The sequence below is a fragment of the Oryctolagus cuniculus genome, chromosome 14 (genome assembly GCF_051225735.1).
Source record: "Oryctolagus cuniculus isolate XC-2025 breed Fujian yellow rabbit chromosome 14, ASM5122573v1, whole genome shotgun sequence".
Classification (NCBI taxonomy): Eukaryota; Metazoa; Chordata; class Mammalia; order Lagomorpha; family Leporidae; genus Oryctolagus; species Oryctolagus cuniculus.
The window spans coordinates 70,603,533-70,630,634 of record NC_142880.1 but is presented as its reverse complement, the minus strand read 5'-3'; the positions used below and the strand labels follow the sequence as shown (position 1 = coordinate 70,630,634).

General features: G+C 35.7%; 1 protein-coding gene across 3 annotated transcripts in view; it reads left to right on the top strand.

Annotated features, from left to right (window-relative positions):
• The window catches only part of HCN1 (hyperpolarization activated cyclic nucleotide gated potassium channel 1), a 423,356-nt gene that overhangs the window by 146,296 nt on the left and 249,958 nt on the right, over positions 1-27,102 (top strand).

The following is a 27,102-nucleotide window of genomic DNA, read 5'->3' as shown; positions in this document are numbered from 1 at the left end:
TCAGGTTGTAGATTTAGGTCTTTAATGCATTTTGAGTAGATTTCTGTTTAAGGTGTAAGGTAGTGGTCTTGCTTCATACTTGTGAGTGTGGAGATCCAGTTTTCCCAGCACCTTTGTTGAAGAGACTTTCCTTGCTCCAGGTATTGATTTGAGATCCTTTATCAAAGATAAGTTGGTTGTAGATGTGTGGGCTAATACTTTGATTATAATTGTCCTGTAGTATGTCTTGAAATCTCGTATTGTGATGCCTCTGGCTTTGTTTTTGTTGTATAAGATTGCTTTAGCTATTCAGAGTCTCCTGTGTTTCCATATGAATTTCAGCATCATTTTTTCTAGATCTGAGAAGAATGTCCTTGGTGTTTTTATTGATATCACTAGCATTGAATCTGTAAATTGCTTTTGGCAGTATGGACATTTTGATGATATTGATTCTTCTAGTCCATGAACGTGGAAGGTTTTTCCATTTTTTATATCTAATTCCATTTCTTTCTTTAGAGTTTTGTAATTATCATCATAGAAGTCTTGACATCCTTGGTAAAATTTATTGCAAGGTATTTGATTTTTTTTTTGTAGCTATTGTGAATGGGGTTGATCTTAGAAGTTGTGCCAGCATCCCATATGGGCACTGGTTTGAGTCCTGGCTACTCCACTTCTGATCCAGTTCTCTGCTATGGCCTGGGTAAACAGTGGAGGATGGCCTAAGTCCTTGGGCCCCTGCACCTGCATGGGAGACCAAGAGGAAGCTCCGGGCTCCTGGCTTCGGATCTGTGCAACTCTGGCTGTTGCGGCAAACTGGGGAGTGAACCAGTGCATGAAATACCTCTCTTTCTGTCTCTCCTTCTCTCTCTGTGTAACTCTGACTTTGAAATAAATAAGTAAATCTTAAAAAAAATGGATTTTTTAAGCCATGACATTGTCTGTAAATACAAAGTTTATTGATGTTTGTGTTTTGATTTTATATTCTGAAACTTTATCAAACTCTTCTATGAGATCCAGTAGACTCTTAGTGGAATCTTTTGGATCCCCTATATGTAGAATCTGGTAGAAACAGGGATAGTTTGGCTTCAACATTCCCAACTTGTATCTCTTTGATTTCTTTTTCTTGCCTAATGGCTCTGGCTAAAACTTCCAGGACTATATTGAATAGCAATGGTGAGAGTGGGCATCTCTGTATGGTTACAGATCTCAGTGGGAATGCTTCCAGCTTTTCCCCATTCAATAGGAACTTGGCTGTGGGTTTGTTGTAAGTTGCCTTGATTGTGTTGAGGAATGTTTTTTCTATACCCAATTTGTTTAGAGTTTTCATCATGAAAGGGTGTTGTATTTTATCAAATGCTTTCTCTGCATCTATTGAGATAATTATATGGTTCTTGTTTTTCAGTTTGTTAATGTGATGTATCACATTGATTGATTTGCAAGTATTGAATCATTCCTGTATCCCAGGTATAAATCCCATTTTGTCTGGGTGGATGATCTTTCTGAAGTGTTGTTGAATTTGATTATCTAGTATTTTGTTGAGGATTTTTGCAACTATGTTCATCAGGGAAATTGATCTATAGTTCTCTTTCTCTGTTGCATCTTTTTAAGTTTTAGGACATAAGGTGATGCTGTCTTCATAGAAGGAATTCAGGAGAATTCCCTTCCTTTCAATTGTTTTGAATAGCTTGAGAAGGATTGGAGTTATTGCTTTTTTTTATTTGACAGAGTTATAGACAGTGAGAGAGAGAGATGGAGAGAAAGGTCTACCTTCCGTGGGTTCACTCCCCAAATGTCCGCTATGGCCAGCGCTGAGCCAATCCAAAGCTAGGAGCCGGGTGATTCTTCCTGGTCTCCCACACGGGTCCAGGGGCCCAAGCACTTGGGCCATCTTCCGCTGCCCTCCTGGGCCACAGCAGAGAGCTGGACTGGAAGAGGAAGCAACCGGGGCTAGAACTTGACACCCGTATGGGATGCTGGTGCCACAGGCCGAGGATTAACCAAGTGAGCCACGGTGCCGGCCCCCAGAGTTATTTCTTTAAATGTCTGATAGAATATAGTAGTGAAGCATCTATTCCTGGGCTTTTCCTTGTTGGGAGGGTCTCTATGTTGATTCAGTTTCCATCTATGTTATTGGGCTGTTTAGGTTTTATATGTTTTAAGGGCTCAATTTAAGTAGTTTGTATGTGTCCAGAAATCTATCCATTTATCCATTTCTTCTGGATTTCCTGGTTTGTTGGCATACAGCTTTTTGTAGTAATTTCAGATGATTGTTTTTTATTTCTGTGGTGTCTTGTTACATTTCATTTTACATCTCTAATTTTATAGACTTGGGTCTTCTCTCTCCTTTTTTTCTGATAGATGGGCCAATGATTTGTCAGTTTTGTTTATTTTTTAAGAAATCAGCTCTTTGTTTTGCTGATATTTGCATTTTTTGTTTTACTTTTTTTTATTTCTTCTCTAATTTTAATTATTTCTTTTTTCCTACTAATTTTGGGTTTGGTTTCTTATTGCTTTTATAGGTCCTTGAGATGTGTTGGTAGCTCATTTATTTGGTACCTTTCCAATTTCTTTTTTTTCCCCAAGTTCTTAATGTAGGCACCAATAACTATAAACTTTCCTCTTAACACTGTTTTTGCTGTATCCAAAAAGTTTTGATACATTGTATTGTCATTTTTATTTGTTCCAGAAATTGTGTGATTTCTCTTTTGATTTTCCCAGTGGCCCACTGTTCATCTATGAGTTTGGATATGTTCTAGAGATTTTTTTTTTTTTTTTGACAGGCAGAGTGGACAGTGAGAGAGAGAGACAGAGAGAAAGGTCTTCCTTTTGCCATTGGTTCACCCTCCAATGGCCGCCGCTGCCAGTGCACCGTGCTGATCCGATGGCAGGAGCCAGGTGCTTCTCCTGGTCTCCCATGGGGTGCAGGGCCCAAGCACTTGGGCCATCCTCCACTGCACTCCCTGGCCACAGCAGAGAGCTGGCCTGGAAGAGGGGCAACCGGGACAGAATCCGGCGCCCCGACCGGGACTTCAACCCGGTGTGCCGGCGCCGCAAGGCGGAGGATTAGCCTAGTGAGCCTCGGCACCGGCCTAGAGATTCTTAAATTGTTGATTTCCAGCTTCATTGCATTGTGGTCTAAGAAGATGCATGGTATGATTTTGATTTTTTTGAATTTCCTGAGACACTTAATTTCTGTTATGGAAGGTCTTTATTTCACCTTCATTGATAAATGAGAGCTTTGCGGGATATTGTATTCTGCATTGACTGTTTTTTTTTCTTGAAGACTTGTACTGTATCTCGCCATTTTCTCTTAGCCTGCAGGGTTTCTTATGAGAAGTCAGCTGTGAGTCTAATTGGAGATCCTCTGAATGTAACCTGGTGTTTCTGTGATGCACATTTTAGAATCTTTTTTTTTTTTTTAATGTTTTACTCTGGAGAGTTTGACTACAATATGTTGTGGTGAAGATCTTTTTTGGACATGTTTACTAGGAGTTCTGTGTACTTCCTTTACTTGGATGTCCCTTTTTTCAAATTGTAATTCCTTTATTAAATAGGCCTTTTAATCCATTCTCTCTTTCCATGCTTTCAGGAATTCCTAAAACCCATATGTTGAGTCATTTGATAATATTCCATGTATCTCCAACACTGCTTTTTGGTTTTCTAATTTATTCTTCTTTGTTTTTTGTCTGACTGTAAAATTTCCAGAGATGTGTCTTCTAATTCAGATATCATTTCCTCTTCCTCACTGATTGTGTTGTTATGACTTTCCACCACATTTTTTATTTGTTCTATTGAATTGTTCCTTTCTGGTATTTGATTTTGATTTCTCTTTAATTTATGAGAAAAATCCTCATTCATGACATGTATGGATTTCCTTAGTTCATGAATTTGCTTCTGTTACTTCTAAGTAATCCTATGATTTATTTTTTAATTCTTTTTCTGGCATTCCTTTACTATCTTCATCATCATGTTCTAGTATTGAAGTGTTGTGTTCTTTTGTGGCATCATGCTGTCTTTGTTATTCTTGTTTCTTGAATTGCTGCATTTATTATTAGGTATTTGTGGAGATAGTTTTTTTTTTTTTTTTCCCCTGTGATAGGTTTTATCTTAGAGTATGGCTCTGTGTCTTTGTGGAGTGTTTGCTGTTTCAGTGAGTACCCACATGCATGCTGGGTATGGTCAGGAGCTGAGATAAAATATTATGGAGGAAATTATGTATGAATTGATTAAAGTGGAACTATAAAGGGACTAATTGATACAGCTAAGATGGGAAATGGAAAATCACTTAGGAGGGATATCAATGTAGTTTATTTGAAGCCAAAGATGTCACACAGATGTGCCTAAAAAGTCACTTTAGATCTCTATTTTGGAATTTCTCAATGCCACAGTATAGGTTTTGGATATTGGGCTGTGGTGATTAAGTGTAGATTTAGAAGCTGATTAGAAAGTGTTCATCACATTTAAATATTGAGTTTTTTTTTTAGTGCTAGTTACTTTGAAGTAGTACTGGAAAAAAGTAAAATAAATTGCAAAGAAAATATTGAGAAAAATTGCTTTTTTGATACTCATGTGTCAGAATTTGGCCAAGGGGAGTTTGAATTTAATGTGGAAAATATTAGAACAAGAAGAAAATAAGAAAAATGGGCTTGGATGTAAAAAATTATTAATCATGTATTTATAGATCATTGAATTTTGAGAAGACACTGGAAATCTTAAGTGAACGATGTCTATCGGATAATTATAGTGTAGGTTACAGTAAAAGTTACAGAGGGATATAAATTGGAATGTATAAACCATCATTGAAGGAAAGAGTGCAATGCATAGTGGAGAATACAGAGAACTTTAAGGAATATACATATAAATATATATATATATATATATATTTAACATGTGTTAGGGAAAATACTTAAGAAGAATTAGAGAAGTATGGTTTATGTTTCAACAGAAAGTCCAAGAATATCTTATTAGATGAATGAAAGAGGAAGAGTGTTTCATGTAGACTGTGATGGTCAACAATGTCACATAAAACACAATACCTGTAGATTTAACAGGATTGTAGAAACATTTAATTTTCTAACTTGTTTTCAAGAATCATTATGGGAATTAATTCACTTTGACTTTTGCACTATTTTCTATTAAAAATCAAATGTATAATTATTATTTTCCTTATTAATACAAGTGTCTTCTAAAGACAAATCCTGACTTTTTAATAAAAATTGTTATGTATTTATTTGTATTTACTTGAAAGCTTAAACAAGACAGAGAAAGAGATAGAGAGAAAGAGGGATACAAAAATGGAGACCTCCCATCTACTAGCTCATTCCCCAAATTCCTGAAACAGTTGGGGCTAGCCTGGCTGAAGTTAGGAGCCAGAAACTCAATCCAGGTCTCCCATGTGGGTGGCAGGATCTAAGTAATTTAGCCATCACCAGTGCCTTCCAAGGTGTGTGTTAGCAGGAAGCTGGAATGGAAGGCAAGGCTGGGACTTGAGCCCAGCTTCTCTGATATTCCATGTGGACATCCCAAGGAATGTGTTAACTGTGGTGCCAAATACCTGGAAGCAGTCATTTAGAAAGAAGCTAATTCTAACACATTTTATTTCACGGAATGCTGCTACTCCAGACTCTTGGAACTGGGGAAATATTTGGTGCTCTTTTTAAAAACCATTTCAAAATCATGGAATACCAGAAGTTGGATTACAAGAGTTAGAAAATGTAGTCACATTTATCCAACGGCTCTGTGTTTTCTGCCTGGCTTCTACATGAACTTGTCCAACCTATCCTGTGTCACTTAACCTCCAACTCTCCTCTACCTGTTTCATGAATCGGTTATGTGCAATGAGATACAAATGAAGTATTAAGAATTATTTAGCAAAGAGAATTTATGTAGTAAGTAGGATTATGTCATAGAAAAAAAAAACAACTAAGGCTTGCTAAGCAAACAAGAAGTATAAAATAGAAGGATTTTTGTGTTTAGTTCATCAGCTATTGGGATTTTCCATACAATATTTTCATTTCTACTACCAAAGTGATTGAATTCACATTTTTTTATTATTATACTTCCTTGATGTTTGCAAGGCATAGACAAATTTAATTGGCTGCTGTCTGTCTGAAAATATTATTTAGAGTTCAATCAGAATTTAGAAGAACAGCAAAACTCATTAATTCATTTATTAACTCATGTAATAATACAAAAATATTTATGGAATGAAATATAAGTTGGCTGTAGGTGTTTGGATTGATTTCTGGTGTTTCTAATCTGTTCCATTGATCTATCCATCTGTTTCTGTACCAGTACCATGCTGTTTTGATAACAGCTGCCCTGTAGTATGTCCTGTAATCTGGTATTGTGATGCCTCCGGCTTTGTTTTTGTTGTACAAGATTGCTTTAGCTATTCGAGGGCTCCATATGAATTTCAGCATCATTTTTTCCAGATCTGAGAAGAAGGTCTTCGGTATCTTGATTGGTATTGCATTGAATCTATAAATTGCTTTTGGGAGAATGGACATTTTGATGATATTGATTCTTCCAATCTATGAGCATGGAAGATTTTTCCATTTCTTGGTATCCTCTTCTATTTCTTTCTTTAAGATTTTGTAATTCTCATCGTAGAGATCTTTAACGTCCTTGGTTAAGTTTATTACAAGGTATTTGATTGTTTTTATAGCTATTGTGAATGGGATTGATCTTAGAAGTTCTTCCTCAGCCATGGTATTGCCTGTGTATGCAAAGGCTGTTGATTTTTGTGCATTGATTTTATGTCCTGCTACTTTGCCAAAATCTTCTATGAGTTCCAATAGTCTCTTAGTAGAGTTCTTTGGGTCCCCTAAATAAAGAATCATGTCATCTGCAAAGAGGGATAGTTTGAGTTCTTCCTTCCCAATTTGTATCCATTAATTTCTTTTTCTTGCCTAATAGCTCTGGCTAGAACTTCCAGAACTATAGTGAATAGCAGTGGTGAGAGTGGGCATCCCTGTCTGGTACCAGATCTCAGTGGAAATGCTTCCAACTTTTCCCCATTCAACAGGATGTTGGCTGTGAGTTTTTAATAAATTGCTTTGATTGTATTGAGGAATGTTCCTTCCATACCCAGATTGCTTAGAGTTTTCATCATGAAAGGGTGTTGTATTTTATCAAATGCTTTCTCGGCATCTATTGAGATAATCATATGGTTTTTCTTCTGCAGTCTGTTAATGTGGTGTATCACATTGATTGTTTTGCAAACATTGAACCATCCCTGCATACCAGGGATAAATCTCACTTGGTCTGGGTGGATGATTTTTTTGATGTATTGTTGCATTCTATTGCCCAGAATTTTTTTTTTAACTTTTATTTAGTAAATATAAATTTCCAAAGTACAGTTTATGGATTACAATGCCTTTCCCCCCGTATAACTTCAAAACCAATTCCTGGATTAAGGACAGTCTATTCAATAAATGGTGCTGGGAAAATTGGATTTCCACGTGCAGAAGGATAAAGCAAGACCCCTACCTTTCACCTCACAAAAATTCACTCAACATGGATTAAAGACTTAAATCTACGACCCGACACCATCAAATTATTAGAGAATATTGGAGAATCCCTGCAAGATATAGGTACCGGCAATGACTTCTTGGAAAAGACCCTGGAAGCACAGGCAGTCAAAGCCAAAATTAACATTTGGGATTGCATCAAATTGAGAGGTTTCTGTACTACGAAAGAAAAAGTCAGGAAAGTGAAGAGGCAACCAACAGAATGGGGAAAAATATTTGTAAACTATGCAACAGATAAAGGGTTGATAACCAGAATCTACAACGAAGTCAAGAAACTCCACAACATCATAACAAACAACCCACTTAAGAGATGGGCCAAGGACCTCAATAGATATTTTTCAACAGAGGAAATCCAAATGGCCAACAGACACAAGAGAAAATGTTCAGGATCACTAGCCATCAGGGAAATGCAAATCAAAACCACAATGAGGTTTCACCTCACCCTTGTTAGAATGGCTCGCATTCAGAAATCTACCAACAATAGATGCTGGAGAGGATGTGGGGTTAAAGGGGCACTAACCAACTATTGGTGGGAATGCAAATTGGTTAAGCCACTATGGAAGTCAGTCTGAAGATTCCTCAGAAACCTGAAGAGAGCCCTGCCATACAACCCAGCCATCCCACTCCTTGGAATTTACCTAAAGGAAACTAAATTGGCAAACAAACAAGCTGTCTGCACCTTAATGTTTATTGCAGCTCACTTCACAGTAGCTAAGACCTGGAACCAACCCACATGCCCATCAATAATAGACTGGATAAATTATGGGACATGTACTCTATACAATACTATACAGCAGTCAAAACCAATGAATTCCGGTCATTTGCAACAAAATGGAGGAATCTGGAAAACATCATCCTGAGTGAATTAAGCCAGTCCCAAAGGGACAAATATCATATGTTCTCCCTGATCAGCGACAACTAACTGAGCACCAAAGGGGACCTGTTGAAGTGAAATGGACACTATGAGAAACAGTGACTTGATCAGCCCTTGTCCTGACTGTTGGTGTACAATGTAACACTTTATCCCTTTTAGTATTTTTTTTGTTCTAGTACTATTGGTTGAACTCTGTAATTAACACACAATTATTCTTAGGTGTATAAATTTTACTGAAAATTGATCCTTGTTAAATATATGGGAATAAGAGAGGGAGGAGAAGTACAATTTGGGACATGCTCAATTGGACTTGCCCCAAATGGTGGAGTTAGAAACGTGCCAGGGTGTTCCAATACAATCCCATCAATGTTGCATGTACCCATGCCATCTCACTAGTCCAAGTGATCAATTTTAGTTCACAATTCATCACACTGATAGGTCTAAGAGTCAAAGGGATCACATAAACAAGACTAGTGTCTGCTAATACTAACTGATAGACTAAAAAAGGGAGAGAACGGTCCAACATGGGAAGCGGGATACACAGCAGACTCATAGAATGGCAGATGTCCTAAATAGCACTCTGGCCTCAGAATCAGCCCTTAAGGCATTCAGATCTGGCTGAAGAGCCCATGAGAGTATTTTAGGCATGGAAAGCCAAGACACTCTGGAAAAAAAAAAAGAAATCTCTGCAAGTGAGATTCCAGTGGAAAGAACAGGTCATCAAAGAAGGAGGTGCCTTTCTCTGAAGGGAGGAGAGAACTTCAACTTTGACTATGACCTGTCTGAATAAGATCAAAATCGGTGAACTCAAAAGGCTTCCATAGGCTTGGCAACTCAATACTAGAGCCTCAGGAGATTACTGATGCCATAAACAAGAGTGTCAAATTGTTAAGTCAACAACAGGAGTCACTGTGTACTTACTCCTCATGTAGGATCTTTGTCCTTAGTGTGCTGTACATTGAGATTTAATGCTATAACTAGTACTGAAACAGTATTTTACACTCTGTGTTTCTGTGTGGGTGCAAACTGATGAAATCTTTACTTAATATATACTAAATCAACCTTCAGTATATAAAGATAATTGAAAATGAATCTTGATGTGAACGGAATGGGAGAGGGAGCAGGAGATGGGAGGGGTGCAAGTGGGAGGGAAGTTATGGGTGGGAAAGCCATTGTAATCCATAAAATATACTTTTGAAATTTATATTTACTAAATAAAATTCAAAAAAATGTTTATGGAATGCAAAAAAATTGTATAACAGAATTAAAATAACAATTCAGGAGAGGTTATTTCTAAGTCAGTGATTAATATAAGAAGTTAGGACTCTAAAACAAGTTCATTGTTTTTCCCTAGTATTTGAGATTATCTTTTTTAAAAAATCTCCTTTTATATTGTATAGTAACTGTTATATATTTCTGTTTTAAATGAAATTTTAGCTTATTGGTATATATGTTTTTATTTTAATTTAGAAAATATTTATTTTATTCATCCGGTAGCCAGAGAGTGAGAAAAAGAGGGAGATAGTGAGATATCCCTCTTCCACCTGCTAGTTAAATCCCCAATTCCTGCCAAAGCTGGGAGTTGGGCCAAGCCAACGCTAGAAGTCCAAAACTCATTCTAAATCTCCATGTAAGTGGCAGGGATCCAAGTCGTTGAACCATCAACTTTTGCCTCCAAGTGTGCACATTATCAGGAAGCTGGACTCAGAAGCAGAGCGAGGTCTTGAACCCAGGCACTCTGTTATGGGGTGTGGGTGTCCCAAGCAGTGTCTTAATCCTTGTGTGAAATGCCTGCACCATCATTTGAATTTTGTACTTGCTTCTTGTTGATGTATTTAATTCAGTGAATCAACAAACTTTCTGAGTAGTCACCTCAACTCAAAAGTTTTTCTGTGACTTGTATGAATAAGAACATGAAAACATGATGTTACTCTTCAGAGAGGCAAACTAGCAACTTTGGGAATAATTTTCTATATAAAATGTAACACTATTTCACTTTAGTCAAAAACATCTTTAGAATGGTAACACAAGCACATACAGGTATATATCTTTGTATTTTTTGTTGGACATATTCATATTCAATCAAGCATATTCTAAAAACAGCTCAAATCTCTTCTATGTGGAACAAGTCTCTAGTTGCCTGGACATACACTATGCTTTAATTGTCAGAGCTTTCTGTTTTAAGATACATTCAATATCTCGATGTAATAGCTACCAGAAACTCCAGTAAAGATTGATTTCAGCTCAGCTCTGTAAGAAACATAAAATAACAGAAATCCTGTCACTGGAAAATACACAGGACAGCTTGGATCTCTGGGTGATTCCCCTGACTGTTTTGCATGTCATGATTATTAGTTAAGTTTATTTGAATGTCTTAGTCATGTAGCAGAACTGTTACTCATCTGCTCATCGTTACCACTTTAGTATTCATCAAATAACACCTTAGAAGGTAAGCACAACAGTGTCATGAATGAACTGATAATCTGAAAATCTTAAAAAAATTGTTCTGTTTCCCTTGGCTAAAAATGGCATTAATACCATATTAACAGATAATTGTAAGAATAAAAGATAGGCACTAGAAACAAATTCTAACATACAACAGAGACACATACCTAATGTGATAAGTTTATATCTATTGTTCAAAATATAAAGAAAATGCATTAGTCAATATATTGGGAAACTAGCAAAATGAGCTTCTGGAATTAAGAATACTGTATATGAGCATAGCAAAACTGTCTAAATTTTAATGTAACAATTGTAACCAATAAGAATTGGTTATTGTCACAATGTTTATGTGTCTTTTCAGTCTTCATGTGGATGATTAAGAGGAAAAACATGGGTGAAACCATTTTGACTGAATATAACCCAAACTTAATGACTTTTTTCTCAGTATTAGTTGATTGAAGGTCTATTTTTGTATTCCATTTCCAGTTTTTTGGCTCTTTCCTGCTTGAGTTGAATTACAGAAAATAATGTATTAGTTAATTCATCTTTGTTATGATTAGTCAAGTTTTAAACACATAGTGCATTAGACTTATTTATTGGAGAGGGAGAGTAGAACAGGAGAGAGACAGGAAAGAGATAGAGAGAGAGAGAGAGAGATGGAGAGATAGAGATGACAGAGATAGAGATAGATGAGAGAGAGAGAAAGAGAGAGAGACACACACAGAGAGAATTTCCCATGTGTTGGCTCACACCCAAATGTCTGCAGTGGTTGGGCCCGTCTGGGCCAAATCTAAGAGCCAGAAACTCAAAACAGGTGGCAGGGACCCAATTATTTGAGCTGTCTCCACTGCTTCCCAGGGCCTGTGTTAAATGGAAAACGGAGGGGCCGGCGCTGTGGTGTAGCAGGTTAAAGCCCTGGCCTGAAGCGCCAGCATCCCATATGGGTGCCGGGTCTAGTCCTGGCTGCTCCACTTCCAATCCAGCTCTCTGCTATGGCTTGGGAAAGCAGAAGATGGCTCAAATCCTTGGGCCCCTGCACCCGCATGGGAGACCTGGAAGAAGCTCCTGGTTCCTGGCATCGGATCTGCACAGCTCCAGCCATTACCACTTCCTTCCATCTGGGGAGTGAACCATCAGATGGAAGACCTCTCTCTCGCTCTCTTGCTCTCTCTCTCTCTCTCTGTCTCTGCCTCTCCTTCTCTCTCTGTGTAACTCTGGCTTTCAAATAATAAATAATTCTTAAAAAAATGGAAAATGGAGTCAGGATCTTGAAATGGAAATGGAATCCAGGTTGTCAGATGTGGGACGCAAGCATCTTAACCTCTAGGCTAATCACATATTCCTAGTGCTCAGATTGTTACACTTTTCTGTCCACACAAGTGTCTGTGTTACAGAGCGACAATTCAGTGTTCATTTTTATTTTAAAGTCACTGCTGTTCAAGAAAAAGATCCAAATCTATATTATTCCATTTATCCTGTATTCAAACTTACATTTTTAGAATTCTTTTTATCCATACATTATTAATACTATTTTTTTTCCTTTCCAAAGGGGAAAAAGATATCAGTAAACTACAGTGTTCTATTTTGTAAGTTTTGTTATAGAAAATGTTTGGGGGTTGTGAATTTGAATATATGTTAATACAGTTAAAACTCTATTGGGTACTCTATGTGTTTTATGACATGGTTTAACTTTCTTTTTCCTAGGAATGATGTTCCAAAAAATAATGGTAATTAAGTGTGATAAGTGTAGTTGTTAGAAATTCAAGATTCAGTGAAAGAACATAACAGCCTCACTTACACAAGACTGAAAGGGTCATTGAAAGCATTATTAAGGAAGTGGTAATTAGACAAAATTTAGAGATAGGTTAAAATAGGAGTCGAGTTGTATTAGTTCTAGGATTGTACATGGAGACAGTGTGATGGTTATAAGTACAAGACATGTCACATTCAGGCAGAACAGAGCTATCTGAGGATGCTGTGTCATAGCTTTTTAGATCTGATGATATATAAAGGCTTTGATAACCAAGAATGTGATACATTCTTTACAGAATAACACTTAGGAGAGCCTTATCAATACCATGTGCCATTATCATCATTAATCTCTGTAGATTCACTTCTACAACAAGCATCCTGTACCATCATTTGTGGAGTGTGTGTGTGTGTGTGCATTTGTAATGGAGCAGTATAAGATCCATATTTAAGATTAATGAAATACTTGTGAGTACCAACTAAAGCATTAAGAAGTATTTGTGTGTCTTATCAGAACAAGTGAATCACATGTGCTATTCCTTTGGATTCAAATTTTATGCTATTACATTGAAGAGAGACCATTAACTAGAATACATCTTATCATCTCATGTTATGGATATTTTTCTTTTTGAATTTAAGATCACATGACAAAATGTTATGTTGATAAAGTATAAAAATTGCTATTAGTATCAAATTGTTACAATTAGGAAATGTGGAGTTTGGGTAGCTCAATAAAAGTATCAAATTTGTGTATTTTGCCTGTTTTTCACAGGACCTTGACTATAGAGAACCTCTCATCTGAGATAATTGATTACCCTCTACTTTGTTCTGCTGCTGGGCATTGAGAATATAGTAACACTTCTTACATTATATTATTGATTTACTTGAGTGACTCTTTCCATCTGTAAGAGAAGTTTCTCAAGGATACTTATTCTCCATTGTCAAACCAGCACCTTATGTAGATTCAGTATACAGTGGCTTTGGAAAGTTCATAGGAAACTGGAATTAGAAGATAATGCAAATTTTTCATAAAACTTTTTAAAGTGCCCCTCTTTATGTGTGTGTGCATTTGTGTGTATTTGGATACTCGTACTTAAAAAATAAGCTTAAGTTCATTTTGTTGTAAAAAATTCATGCATAAATGTTTGATAATATGCATTTTGTGTGAACATTTTGAAGACCTTTCCTGTGTGTGTGTATGTGTGTGTGCGTGCTTAATTAAAAAACACTGAGACTTTCTAACATTAAGAAAGTAAAAGCAAGTGAAAAACTATACATTTGGTTTGCCTAGAATTATGCAAATATGTATGTACATGTGTACATGGTATTGTGAAATGATTATATTTAAATAATGATATTATGAGTATTTTCTGTATTGCTACCTCGTGTTTTTTTATGTTTTCTATTATGCATAACTTAATTTTATACTTTGAAAATAAAATGTAGATAAAAGACGTGGAAACAAGGAAGGGGAAAATATATTAAACAGGATTTATGAACATCTGTATATCAGAAGGTGATTTAATACTGAAAACAAATTTTGAAAGTAAATATCTTAATAGACCTTTTAGATATCCATATTTAGAAAGATTTATAAGAGTTTGAAATTTATTGATACTAGATTTAGGTTATAAATAGAAAATATCGGTTTTATAACCCTTATTTTTCCAAATTTGGTTCTCTAGGAAGTCAGAGGATGGGAAAGATAAATAATTGTTCATCCAAGAAATGAAAGAAAATCCCTGGCAAAAAATAACATGTAATTTAGTAATCTTTTTTTCACAGTGCCTGAGACTTTCAAACTAATATTTGGATCTAACTATTCAAAGACTAAACCGATCTTAAAATTGTTTTGGAGGGGCCGGCGCCGCGGCTCACAAGGCTAATCCTCCGCCTTGCGGCGCCGGCACACCGGGTTGAAGTCCCGGTCGGGGCGCCGGATTCTGTCCCGGTTGCCCCTCTTCCAGGCCAGCTCTCTGCTGTGGCCAGGGAGTGCAGTGGAGGATGGCCCAAGTGCTTGGGCCCTGCACCCCATGGGAGACCAGGAGAAGCACCTGGCTCCTGCGGCGGCCATTGGAGGGTGAACCAATGGCAAGAGGAAGACCTTTCTCTCTGTCTCTCTCTCTCACTGTCCACTCTGCCTGTCAAAAAAAAATTGTTTTGGAGGGCTTTTTTGGGGGGTTCTTCATCAACTTCACAGTCGTATTTTGATTCCTATATGTATTTATAGGTTTATGTTTATATATGTATACTGGCTGTATCAGTTTGATTATGTACATTGACTTTATAATTTTGTCAATGTTCATCTTGATATGAATGCAGTGTTTTTAATATTGTAACTCCTTCAAACATACCTATAGAATATTAGAAATGAAATAGATAAAGTCAGACTAAGCTCTTTATGGGGCATTTAGGAAGAATATGGGGCAGTTAGAAAAATGTCTTCAAAAGGTTCATTCAAGTTGCATATTATGAAAAACTTATTCATAAAACCAAAAATTTAGAGTATGCTGAATGTGGAATATAAGAAAGTTCAGCTAAGTATACTGTCTGTTGGAATGCATTGTACTTTCAGAGAAATACAACGACATCCACATTGTTTTGAGTTTATCATTACTAATACTCATTGTCCAATTAAAAATCAACGGATATATGAAGTGAGATGAACATGTGACTGACTTATCCTCAAAAATAAGCAGTTGATAGAAAAATGACAATGTCATGATTAAGTTGCTTTCAATAGCAGACAGGAATGTTACAGTAGCAATTAGATTTTCAAGATTTACAGGAAAATAACATAATGAACACACACAGAATGAAAGTGCTGCAGAGAAATAGAAACTATAAAATAATTAAAGTTCTAATGCTGAAAATATGGTATTCAGAATGAAAGAGAAAAATCAATGTGTAGGTTAAAGAGAAGACTGGAAACAACAGAAAACAAAGTCAATTGAATTGAATATGGAACTGACCCAATCTGAAGGACGCAGGGAAAACACTTGAAAAATGATGAACATAGTCTCATGGACAACATGAGTGAGGTAATATAATGCAGCTGGAATTTCAGAGTGAGGTGAAAAGAAGTGGGCAAAAAACAACTTTTGAAGAAATAATGGCTTAATATTTCCCCAAAAACATCAACTTACATGTTCAACAATTTCAGTGAACACCAAAAATGACAAATACAAAGGAAGGAAATTACATCTGCTGAAATCTAAAATTATCAAGAAAACCTTGTAAGTTACCTTAGAGAGTGGAATGGTGGCACAAATGACAGTGCACTTTTCATTGGAAAGTGAAACAATGGCATAATACCTTTAAGGTTAAGGGAAGAGATGAAAGAATTAAAAAAAACAGCAACAAAAGCTGTCAACAAGAATTCTGTATCCATAGAAATTATTCTTAAAAAAATGAATGTGGATAGGAAAGGTTTAGATAGACAAGAACTGGGAGGTTTCATAATTAAGAGATTTGTTTTACAAGACATTGGAAAGGAAGTTTCTTAGTCTGAAGGTAAATGATACCATATGGGGACTTAAATCTATAAAAAGGAATAAAATCATCAGAAAATTTAAAAATAAACTGCATTTAATATATATTCATATATAAATGTTTATAATCATATTTAGGGCTGTATTTTGAAAAAAATCATTCATTTATTTGAAAGACACAGAGACAGTCTGATGACTGTCTCCCATTTGCTGATTCTATCCTGGAATATCCAGCTGAGCCTGAACGAGGCCAAAGGCAAGAGTCAGAAACTCAATTCCCCATGTAGGTGACAGGGACTGTAGCACTGGAGCCATCTCGTGTTGCCTCTCATGAGGTTCATCAGCTGGAAGCTGGAATCAGGCTTGGAGACAGGACTAGAACACAAGCACTCTAAAATGGGATGTGGGCATCCCAAGTAGCATCTTAATTTCTGTGTCAACTGCCTGCAGCAGCCTGCATTTTTCCACTTATAAACTGAAAAGACAATGATGAAAAATGTTTTGATATTAAAACGTTTTTTGCAAAATAATGACTTTTATTGTTTTTTTTTTGTATTTGTTTTTAGACTTAATTTTTTAATACTTGGTCTATTCACTTCATATTGTATAAATGCACATGCATAATATTTTTCTAGGAAGTGGAGATATTAATATAATGTAATGTAGGATTCATGATAAGGATCACGAAGTGAGGAAACAAAGGTATATTATTATTTAAAGGGGATTATACAGTGAAGACAACATTTAAAAATATCTATATATGAAATTATGTGACATCCACACATTTTCATGCTATCTGTATGTTTGTTAATTCCACATATGAGTGAACAATGTAATTTACTAAATTATATTAGTTTTCTCATCGAAGAAGATATTATAAAGGAATTTATTAAATATTCTCATCTATTGTATAGATTAGAGCCAAACAGGTTTTTCATATTTGTACTGTAAGACATTCTACAATTTTATATTTCAAATTAAAACAGTGTAAGTATCATTCATCTTTTTATTTTTATTTAAAGATCATTTCCATTATTTAGATGGTTGTGTGGTTTGCATTCTTATAGAATACAGTCATGCTGCTATTGTTTCCAGCGTTATAGTGCATGATCTAATTTCACAGCATGTAAAATTGTGAAACTGAGAAGAATGCTGATACTTTAATTTGAAAATATCGGGTTGCTAAGTCTTATTTTTTCAGTGACTTTCAAGTTAGGCATGTAATTAATGTATGTGACTGTCAAATATTTTTATTTTTAATTTTTTTCACATATTGCATTTTTAAGATTGGAAGGAATGTTTATTTGAAATAATGCCTTTGCTTTGCTCTGAAGGGAAACTATATACTTGTACTAAATTAAAATGGAACTTTTAGTAAAATAATTCAAAATGTTAGGTTAGCAGGTTAACTATTTTATTTCCAAAATCCTTTTACCCACCAATTTGCTCAACCAGTGAATTCAAGATGAGCCTGATTCTTATTTATTTAGACAGAATTTTCTCATGGCTGTTAAACCACAACTGCATTTTCTTCTTCATCTTCCTCTATCAACCTCTTTATTAGACCATTGCTTAATGGTTGGTCTCTGACATATTTTTCAAGATTTGTCTTTCTCCTTTTTGGGGTCATTTTAGGATTGCTCTAAAGCTTCAGGCAAAAATTAACTAAAGTAAACTCCTGTAGGCCATGCCAATCTCTGTGCATGATTTGTAACTTTCCCTATAGAAATTGGTATGCTGTATATAGTGTGGATACTGGGCACTGCTCTGAAGGTAGCTGAGAACTGAATCCTATGTGCCATACAACTGGATTTTCTTGTGACTCTCAAATACTTTCTGCTGATACATCTTAAATTTGGGTGCTAGCATTGTGGCTCTCCTTGTTCTTCTCTCATTCACTGGCCATGTACCAGATGGCTTTGAGCCTCCAAAACTGTGCCCTGCTCTACTGTACTGCTCTAATCTACTCTAGTCAGTTGTTGACCTTATTGTCAGCACTTTTGTTTTTGGGGAGAATTGCCACCACGCAGGACTGTGTACTTTGTGCTTCACATAAAGATGGTTTATTGTGTGTTAAGTAAGGACTGAAGCCTAGCTCAGGCTCTGTTCTCCAAATTTGGATCCCTAAAAAGAATGATCTTTTTTCTACATTTATTAGTCAGGAGGGAGAGCCTTTCTGTAATCTTAGCATACCCCTGTAGCTATGGGCACATCAGGTAGCACATGTTGGATGTTGATAATGAAAATGCTTCCAATTTATCATGAAATGTTAGAGTAAACTGATTAGGATATAAACTGAGGAGTTAACATACACCTTGGGACCACAAATAAATACATGTTAGACTGAACCTATAATCCTTGACAAAAAATAAAAATAAAAAAAAGAAGGGCTGGTTTTTGTCACATCAAGAGAAACTTGAAATGGCATTTTAATGAGGCAGCTCCCTGGGACAAGTTTTAATTCAGGAGATTTAGAAAGGAACTGACTTAGATTCCTTAACTTACATGAGATGATTTTGCATTTTTTCTTAATTGATTGATTGTGATTTTGAGTTATAGTGAACAAATGAGGATTTTTATTTTTATAATCAGCTCTAGTATAACAAACATGCAATGTTTACAAAAATAAAAATGTTTGACACCAATTGTACCGATTTCACCAATGCTTGCTTTGAACCTGACACAATTTAGAATTGTGTCCTCAATGCAGCAGCACTTCCCTCAGAGCTCAGAGCCATAGCTGTCAAACGTCCCTTAAACTCATTAAGACTCATTTGTCTCTATCAGTGACATGTTCTCAAGAGCCAGGTCATGCGGGCTGCCTTGTCTCACAGCCAGTTTGAATGAGAACAGTTTACATGAAAAAAGAGAATCTATGCTTTGGATTGTATCTCAGGGAATTACATGAATTTTTCCTTACAAGTTCCATTTGCAAGGAGAAGTACAGGTTCAGCCCTGTCTAAAGAAACTAAATGGTGCATAGTACAAATATTCTTTCTATAAAATCAACTCAGAACGCTGTATACTGGTCCAAATGAACATAATAGAGAGATTCTGACCACCTTGACTGAAGGACAACAAATACTGTGAGATAATCCCTTAATACTCAGTTTAGAAGTGCCTTAGTGCCATATGCTGTGATAAAAATAAAACATATATAGCACTCTGATTATTTGCTTTAATTCAAGGGTAGATTTTTTTCTCATTCCAAGAATAGATGGTTGTTAGAGTGAATATACTTAAAGCTTTGCTCCATAAATATAATTTCTCAATCTGTTTTTTTTTTTGAAAGGAGAATGTGAATGATTTCTAGGTTATAATTAAGTGGCTATACTTTGCAGTACCAAATTTTAATAGCCAGATATTAAAGGTTTGAAATATAAAAATCCAGTAAGCTAACATAAGTACCCTCACAGAAGGCTGCAACAATGATCAGTATTCTCTCAAAACATTTTTCTTTGCTTTAACATAAAAGTCAGTAAGCTATTCAATGTGATCCTAATCTAAATACCAAGGACATTCTTTGCAGATCTAGAAAAAAAGATTCTAAAATTCATATGGAAACACAAGAGACCCTGAATAGCTAAAGCAATCTTACATAACAAAAACAAAGCCAGAAGCATCACAATACCAGATTTAAAGACATACTACAGGCAGTTATAAACATCTTAGCACTGGAAAAATAAATGGACATGTAGGCCAATAGAACAGAATAGAAACTCCAGAAAACGATCTATGCATCCACAACCAAATTTTTGCTTGCTTTATATTTTTTAACTTTTATTTAATAAATATAAATTTCCAAAGTACAACTTTCGGATTATAGCGGCTTTTTCCCCCTATAACCTCCCTACCACCCGCAACCATCCCATCTCCTACTCCATCTCCCATCCCATTCACATCAAGATTCATTTTCAATTATCTTTATATACAGAAGATCAATTTAGTATATACTAAGTAAACATTTCAACAGTTTGCACCCACACAGAAACACAAAGTATAAGGTACTGTTTGAGTACTGGTTATACTGCACCAGCTTATCTTTGACAAAGCTAAAATCAGTACCTTGAGCAAAGACAGTCTCTTTCACAAATAGGCCTGGGAAAACTGGATCTCCACATGCAGAAGTATGAAACAAAACCCTACCTTATTTCTTACACAAAAATCCGCTCAAAATGGATCAAGGACCTAAATCTATGACCCGACATCATTAAATTACTAGAGAATATTGGGGAAACTGCAAGAATAGGCAAAGACTTCTTGGAAAAGACCCCAGAGGTATAGGCAATGAAAACCAAAATTGACAAATGGGATTACATCAATCTGAGAAGCTTCTACATTGCAAAAGAAACACTCAGAAAAGTGAAGGGGCAACCAACAAAATGGGAGAAAGTCTTTGTAAACTATGCCACTGATGAAGGATTAAAACCCAGACTCTATAAAGAGCTCAAGAAACTGAACCACAACAAAACAAACAATCCAATTAAGAAATAGACAAAAGAACAGGCGATTTTTGAAAGAGGAAATTCAAACGGTCGATGGACACATGAAAAAATACTCAGGATCACGAGCCATTAGAGGAATGAAAATCAAAACCACAATGAAGTTTCACCTCACTCCAGTTATAATGACTCTCACAAAAATCAACCAAAAATAAAAGTTGGTAAGTATTGTAATTTATTGTTGGTGAGAATGTAAACTGGCACACCCATTAGGGAAGATGGTATGGAGATACCTTAGAAATCTGAAAACAGATTTACCCTGTGATCCAACAATCTCACTCTTTGTAATTTAACCAAAATAATGAAATCAGAAGATGAAAGAGTCTGTACTCCCATGTTAATTGCAACTCAGTTCACAATAGCTAAGATATGGAGTCAGCCCAGATGTCCATCAACTGATGACTGAATAAAGAAATTGTGGTATGTATACACTGTGGAATACTACTTGATGGTTAAAAAGAAAAAAAAGAAATCCTTTTTTTTTTTTTTCAACAAAATGGATGCAAATGGAAAACATTATACTTAGTGAAGTAAGCTAGTCCTCAAAAGACGAAACCATATATTTTTCCTGATCTGTGGTAACTAAAAGAGTATCTGAAATGTAATATATAGGCATGAAATTGACAGTTTGAGATTTGATGATCCTTTATAGCCCTTGTCTGTACTGCTAGAGGAACTGTTTTTTTTTTTATATTATTTATTGAACACTTTCCTTAATGTAGGATTAATCTTATGAGTATAAAGTAAACTGAAAACAGATCTTCATAGAAATGAAGATTGAGGATAGGAGAAGAAGGAGGAAGAAGGGCTGGAGCATTGCCAGAAGGGAGACTAGGCTGGAAGTATCAGTATGATCCTAAATCTGTATATGTGAAATACATGAAATTTGTATAACTTAAATACAATTTTAAAATAAAATTAAATTAAAACAAATTCAAACCACAAATACTTTAGAATCTAGTATTTTATCTAGCTGAATAAGATCTGGGGATCTGCCTTTGTTGGGTCTAATGACTAGTGAAGAAAATCGTATTTAACAAATAATTAAAGTGAGATATGTGCTAAAAATCATGTGACAAAGTGTAATGGAAATATAGGGGAGAGTGAGATTTTGAGCAGCAAAAGCACTTCAAAAATGTCATATAGGAACAGAATTTGAAAAAGTGTGGGAATCTACCATATACACTACATGAGATGAGATATTCTAGCACTGAAAAAATCAAGAAAGAATCAGAGAGTTACAAATTTGAGGTAGTCAAGTATGATTGACAAAGAGTGCACTTGAGACAGTGGGGGACGTATAAAGAAAGCAGAACAGGGAAAGGTAAGTAGATACCTTGTTGGTTGCACTAAGGTGATTGAATTTTATTCTGTAGACAATTGAGAGTCCTCTCTGAAGAAGTGGAACTAGTAGGCAGCCAGATACAGTTGTATGGACAAAGATAACCTGTGAGGGAATCAAGAATTCAGAACTAGAAGAAAAATTTATTTCAATGAAGAAGTTGGGAACAAGAGCAGTTACAATGGAAGTGGCATAAGGAAGAGAATATGAGGAAAGAATAGAATAAATTAGAGGAACATTTATGGAGTGGAATTAATGAATCCAAAGTCAAGAGTAAAGGAGAAGGAAAATGTATGAGGCATTACTCTGTTTTCACTATTGCCATAGATTATTTGACACAACTAAAGTAATAATATAATTTTCAGAATCATGATTATTGCTGTTTTTTCTTGTGAAGAATTGTGTGTATATGCATTTCCTTAATTTTAGATCAGTAAACAACACCAAAAATTTCTTGGCATTTAAGCTCATAGTTTCATTTTTGTAGAGGCATGTCTACTACATCATCACCTCTAGTCTTTTTGTCCTTCCTTGCTCCTATGCTTCCTTGGATTCGGGGTGTCCAGATAGCTCTGTTTTGAACATTTTATAGCTCTGTGGTCTCTGGAAAGATTCTGAATTTTTCCAAGCCAACGGTTTGATTAACTGACATACATAGGTGTTAATAATAGAAACCACCATGTAGATAGAGTGCAATATTTAAATTAGTTAATAAACATGAAATACTTAGTTCTGTTTTTCTTAACAAAAATTCATTAAAATTGAACTTGATATTTTATTGAGCAAATCCAAAGAGAACTTTTCAGATTATAGTCATTTTGGAGGCCAGGTACCTAAGAGGTTCATTAACTGTAATTTTATCACAAACATTGTTGTTCATAAAATTCACCATAGGATTTTGTACATGAAACATTGTGAAATACCTGAAGTGTAATCGGAAATAATTATATGATCGACAATAGGTTTTGCTACTCAAAAATGCCATTCAAACTATTTTGAAAATTTAATAATTTATCTCAAGTTACAAATAACTGGGTAACATCAAGGTGGCATGGACCAATGCCATCTCACTAGTCCAAGTGATCAATTTCTGTTCACAATTGATCATAATGAAAAGACTAAGAGTCAAAGGGATCACATAAACAAGTCTAGTGCCTACTAATACTAACCGATAGAATAAATAAAGGGGAGAGTGATCCAACATGGGAAGTGAGATACACAGCAGACTCATAGAATGGCGGATGTCCTAAACAGCACTCTGGCCTCAGAATCAGCCCTAAAGGCATTCGGATCCAGCTGAAAGGCCCATGAGAGTATTTCAGGCATGGAAAGCCAAGACACTCTGGAAAAAACAAACAAACAAAAAAAAAACACACACCTAAATGAAAATGAAAGATCTCTGCGAGTGAGATCCCAGTGGAAAGAACAGGTCTTCAAAGAAGGAGGTACCTTTCTCTGAAGGGAGGAGAGAACTTCCACTTTGACCATGGCCTTGTCTAAAAATTATCAGAGTCAGTGAACTCAGGGGGCTTCCATAGCCTTGGCAGCTCATGACAAGAGCCTAGGGTGATTACTGAGGCCATAAACAAGAGTGTCAATTTGTAAAGTCAACAACAGGAGTCACTGTGCACCTACTCCTCATGTAGGATCTTTGTCCTTAGTGTGCTGTACATTGAGATTTAATGCTATAACGAGTACTCAAACAGTATTTTACACTCTGTTTTTCTGTGCAAACTGTTGAAATCTTTACTTAATGTATACTAAACTGATCTTCTATATATATAGAAAATTGAAAATGAATCTTGATATGAATGGAAGGGGAGAGAGAGCGGGAAAGGGGAGGGTTGCGAGTGGGAGGGAAGTCATTGGGGGGGGGAAGCCAATGTAATCCATAAGCTGTACTTTGGAAATCTATATTCATTAAATAAAATCTTTACTTAATGCATACTAAACTGATCCTCTGTAAAAAAAAAAAAAAAAAAAAGAAAAAAAAGAAAAGAAACTATCAACTCCCAACTTAACTCTCACTGGGATTAAACATGACAATAGGTCTGATCTGATTTCATCATCATTAAAAAAAATCATCTATTATTTTTCATTTTATGTTTCTGTGTGGGAGCAAACTGTTGAAATCCTTACTTAATGTATACTAAGCTGATCTTCTGTATATTAAGATAATCGAAAATGAATCTTGATGTGAATGGAAGGGGAGAGGGAGTGGGAAAGGGGAGGGTTGTGGGTGGGAGGGACGGTATGTGGGGGAAGCCATTGTAATCCATTATTCGTACTTTGGAAACTTATATTCATTAAATAAATAAATAAAAAAAAATAAAAAAAAATAACTGGGTAAAATTATTAGAGATGCCAATTTCTTTAGATAGTGAATTATTTGTACATATAAATATTTACTTATTCTTTCAAGTGGACATAAAATTGTTAGTACTGTTATATACTTTTCATTTATTATCTTAAAATTCTCCATATCACTTCTTATGTCATGCATATGACACAGCTATTCTTCCAAAGTTACAAAATGATGTATTTAAACATGTAACATCAGTTATGTCTACTAGAAGTAAAAAATTTTGGTAGTATATTACACTGAATTAAGCCTCTATTTTTTAGTGTGTTTAGGAGTGTACTGTGTCCAGAGTATTTTGAGAAATAAATTAAGCCAGTGGTTTAAGAGTGCGACCTGGTTAACCTTGCTGCTCAGAATAGTAAATTGAGAAGCAAAATCCTTAGCTGAGATTAACAGTTCAATGAACACTGGGGTCAAAATTCAACCTAAATCCCCTGACTCCTAGGTCAGTGTTACTTCATTTCATTATACATCTCTTAATTCTTCTCTATTATATCTGTTTAGATAAAATACCTAGCAACACTGATAATAAAAACCTCACTATTAGACTGTATTTCCATAGACACTTTGACGCCAGCCTCCACCTCTCTATTGTTCAATGCAGTTGTGAGAATTGGGTTTGTGTGGGGTTTTGGTTTGCCCTCATTATTTAATGTCTACGTAAATAGTGACTGGTTCATATATATTGAAAAAGTAAAGCAAAATGCAATGTTTACGTTTTTAGTGGGGTGAAAGAGAAGGCATCTGTTACTTTTTCTAATTAGTTAATAATAAAAGAAAGAAAGGTTAGGAAACATTAGGAAGGGGGTTTTTGGATTCCTTGAAACCAGAAAAAAACAACATACTGTTATGGCATTGTGAGGAAATTGCTTTTCTTTGTGATAAGTGAAAAAGGATCTTAGGAACTTGAAGAAATATTAGAATAACTGGAATGGAAAGCAATTATCTGCTTTTTAAAAAATTTAAAATTAAAAACTATATGCCAGTCTTTACTGTGAATTCATAGTAAGAGTACGATATTTCTTAATCCTATTTATCTCTCTTAAAGTTTTGGATTTAATAAGATAATGGAAACTTTGCCAAATTTTACTTGACATTACTTTTCTAATCACATTTGTGATCTTTATTATCACAATTAGATTTGCCTTCAGAAAACACGCTTTCAATTTAATGACATGGTTTATGGTTCTCTTATCATTGAGACTTAAATTCACAAGCAAACACGTGTTGGGAGAATGATCTTGACATAGATCCTAGATGACAGTGTATGGCCCCAAGGTAAAATCTGGAAAGAGAAGATGCTCTCTTTGGTGTTTTTACACTTTGTGTTTTAGAAGATTTTCTTATGTTTATGTACTTTTAACATTTAATGAGCAACAGGAGCTTTTGCAAGATTTACCTTCATGAGATTTGGATTCCACATTGATGAAACTAGTATAATGAAGTCTGCTATTCCGTCTACTTAATCTTCTTGGAATAACAAAAAATGAAAATGAAAATTCTGTTATAGGAATGGTGTTAGTGAAAATGTTGATCAACTAATAAGAGTCAGTTGTGAAGGTGAGCTAGTATATAGTACTGGTACATAGAGCTAGTTGCCAGACCTGGGATAAAGCACTTATTATAATTATACAAGGAAATATGAGGGGTCTTCCAAAAGTTCATAGCTAATTCATATTATAAAAAACTATGCATGAATTTCAAAATATTTTGGCTTCAGAATAAACTTAGGTTTCAATTCCGTTTTTCAAGAACTTTTTGACATATCATTGTATATGTGAAATATCAGCTATTATTAATACTGTCTATAGAAATATTTAATATATAATTCTCAGAAAAGAGAAATTTATATGTGTAAATCAATTTATGGTAGGATTTGGGGAGAATAGATCAGACATATATTTGGAGGAAAAGTGTCCTTTGAAAATATATTACTTAACGGGGCCAGCACTGTGGCTCAGCAGGTTAAACTCCTGACCTGCGTGCTGGCATCCTATTTATGCACCGGTTTGCGTCCTGGCTGCTCCACCAGCTCCCTGCTAATGCACCTGAGAAAGCAGTGGACGATGGCCCAGTTCCTTGGGCCCTGCACCCACATGGGAGACCAGGAAAAAGCTCCTGGCTCCTAGCTTTGGAACAGTTCAGCTCTGGCCATTATTTTCATATGGTAGTGGCATTAAAAGAATCAGCCTTAACTCTGGGATTAGACATTGTTTGATTTAGATCCATCTCCATAATTAGTGACCATGCAACCTTTCAAAATTTGAGTTACTGGCCGGCGCCATGGCTCACTTGGCTAATCCTCCGCCTGCGGCACTGGCACCCCGGGTTCTAGTCCCAGTTGGGGCACTGGGTACTAGTCCCGGTTGCTCCTCTTCCAGTCCAGCTCTCTGCTGTGGCCCCGGAGGACAGCTGAGGATGGCCCAAGTGCTTGGGTCCCTGCACCCGCATGGGAGACCAGGAGGAAGTACCCGGCTCCTGGCTTCAGTTCGATGCAGCGCCAGCCTTAGTGGTCATTAGGGGAGTGAACCAATGGAAGGAAGACCTTTCTCTCTATCTCTCACTGTCTGTAACTCTCTGTCTCTCTCTCTCACTGTCTAACTCTGCCTGGCAAAAAAAAAAAAAAAAAAAAAAAGAAAAGAAAAAAGAAAGAAAGAAATTTGAATTACTAAACTTGAACATCTACTCCATGTCATTCAATAAAGATAGAAAATTAATGTATTCTTTCTCTAGTCTCCTCATGTACTTTTCAGAGGAATAAACAAGAAAAGGTAGTTATAATCTGTGGGAAGTTTCTGGGCTGAAAGGAAGGTTAGCTTAATCTAT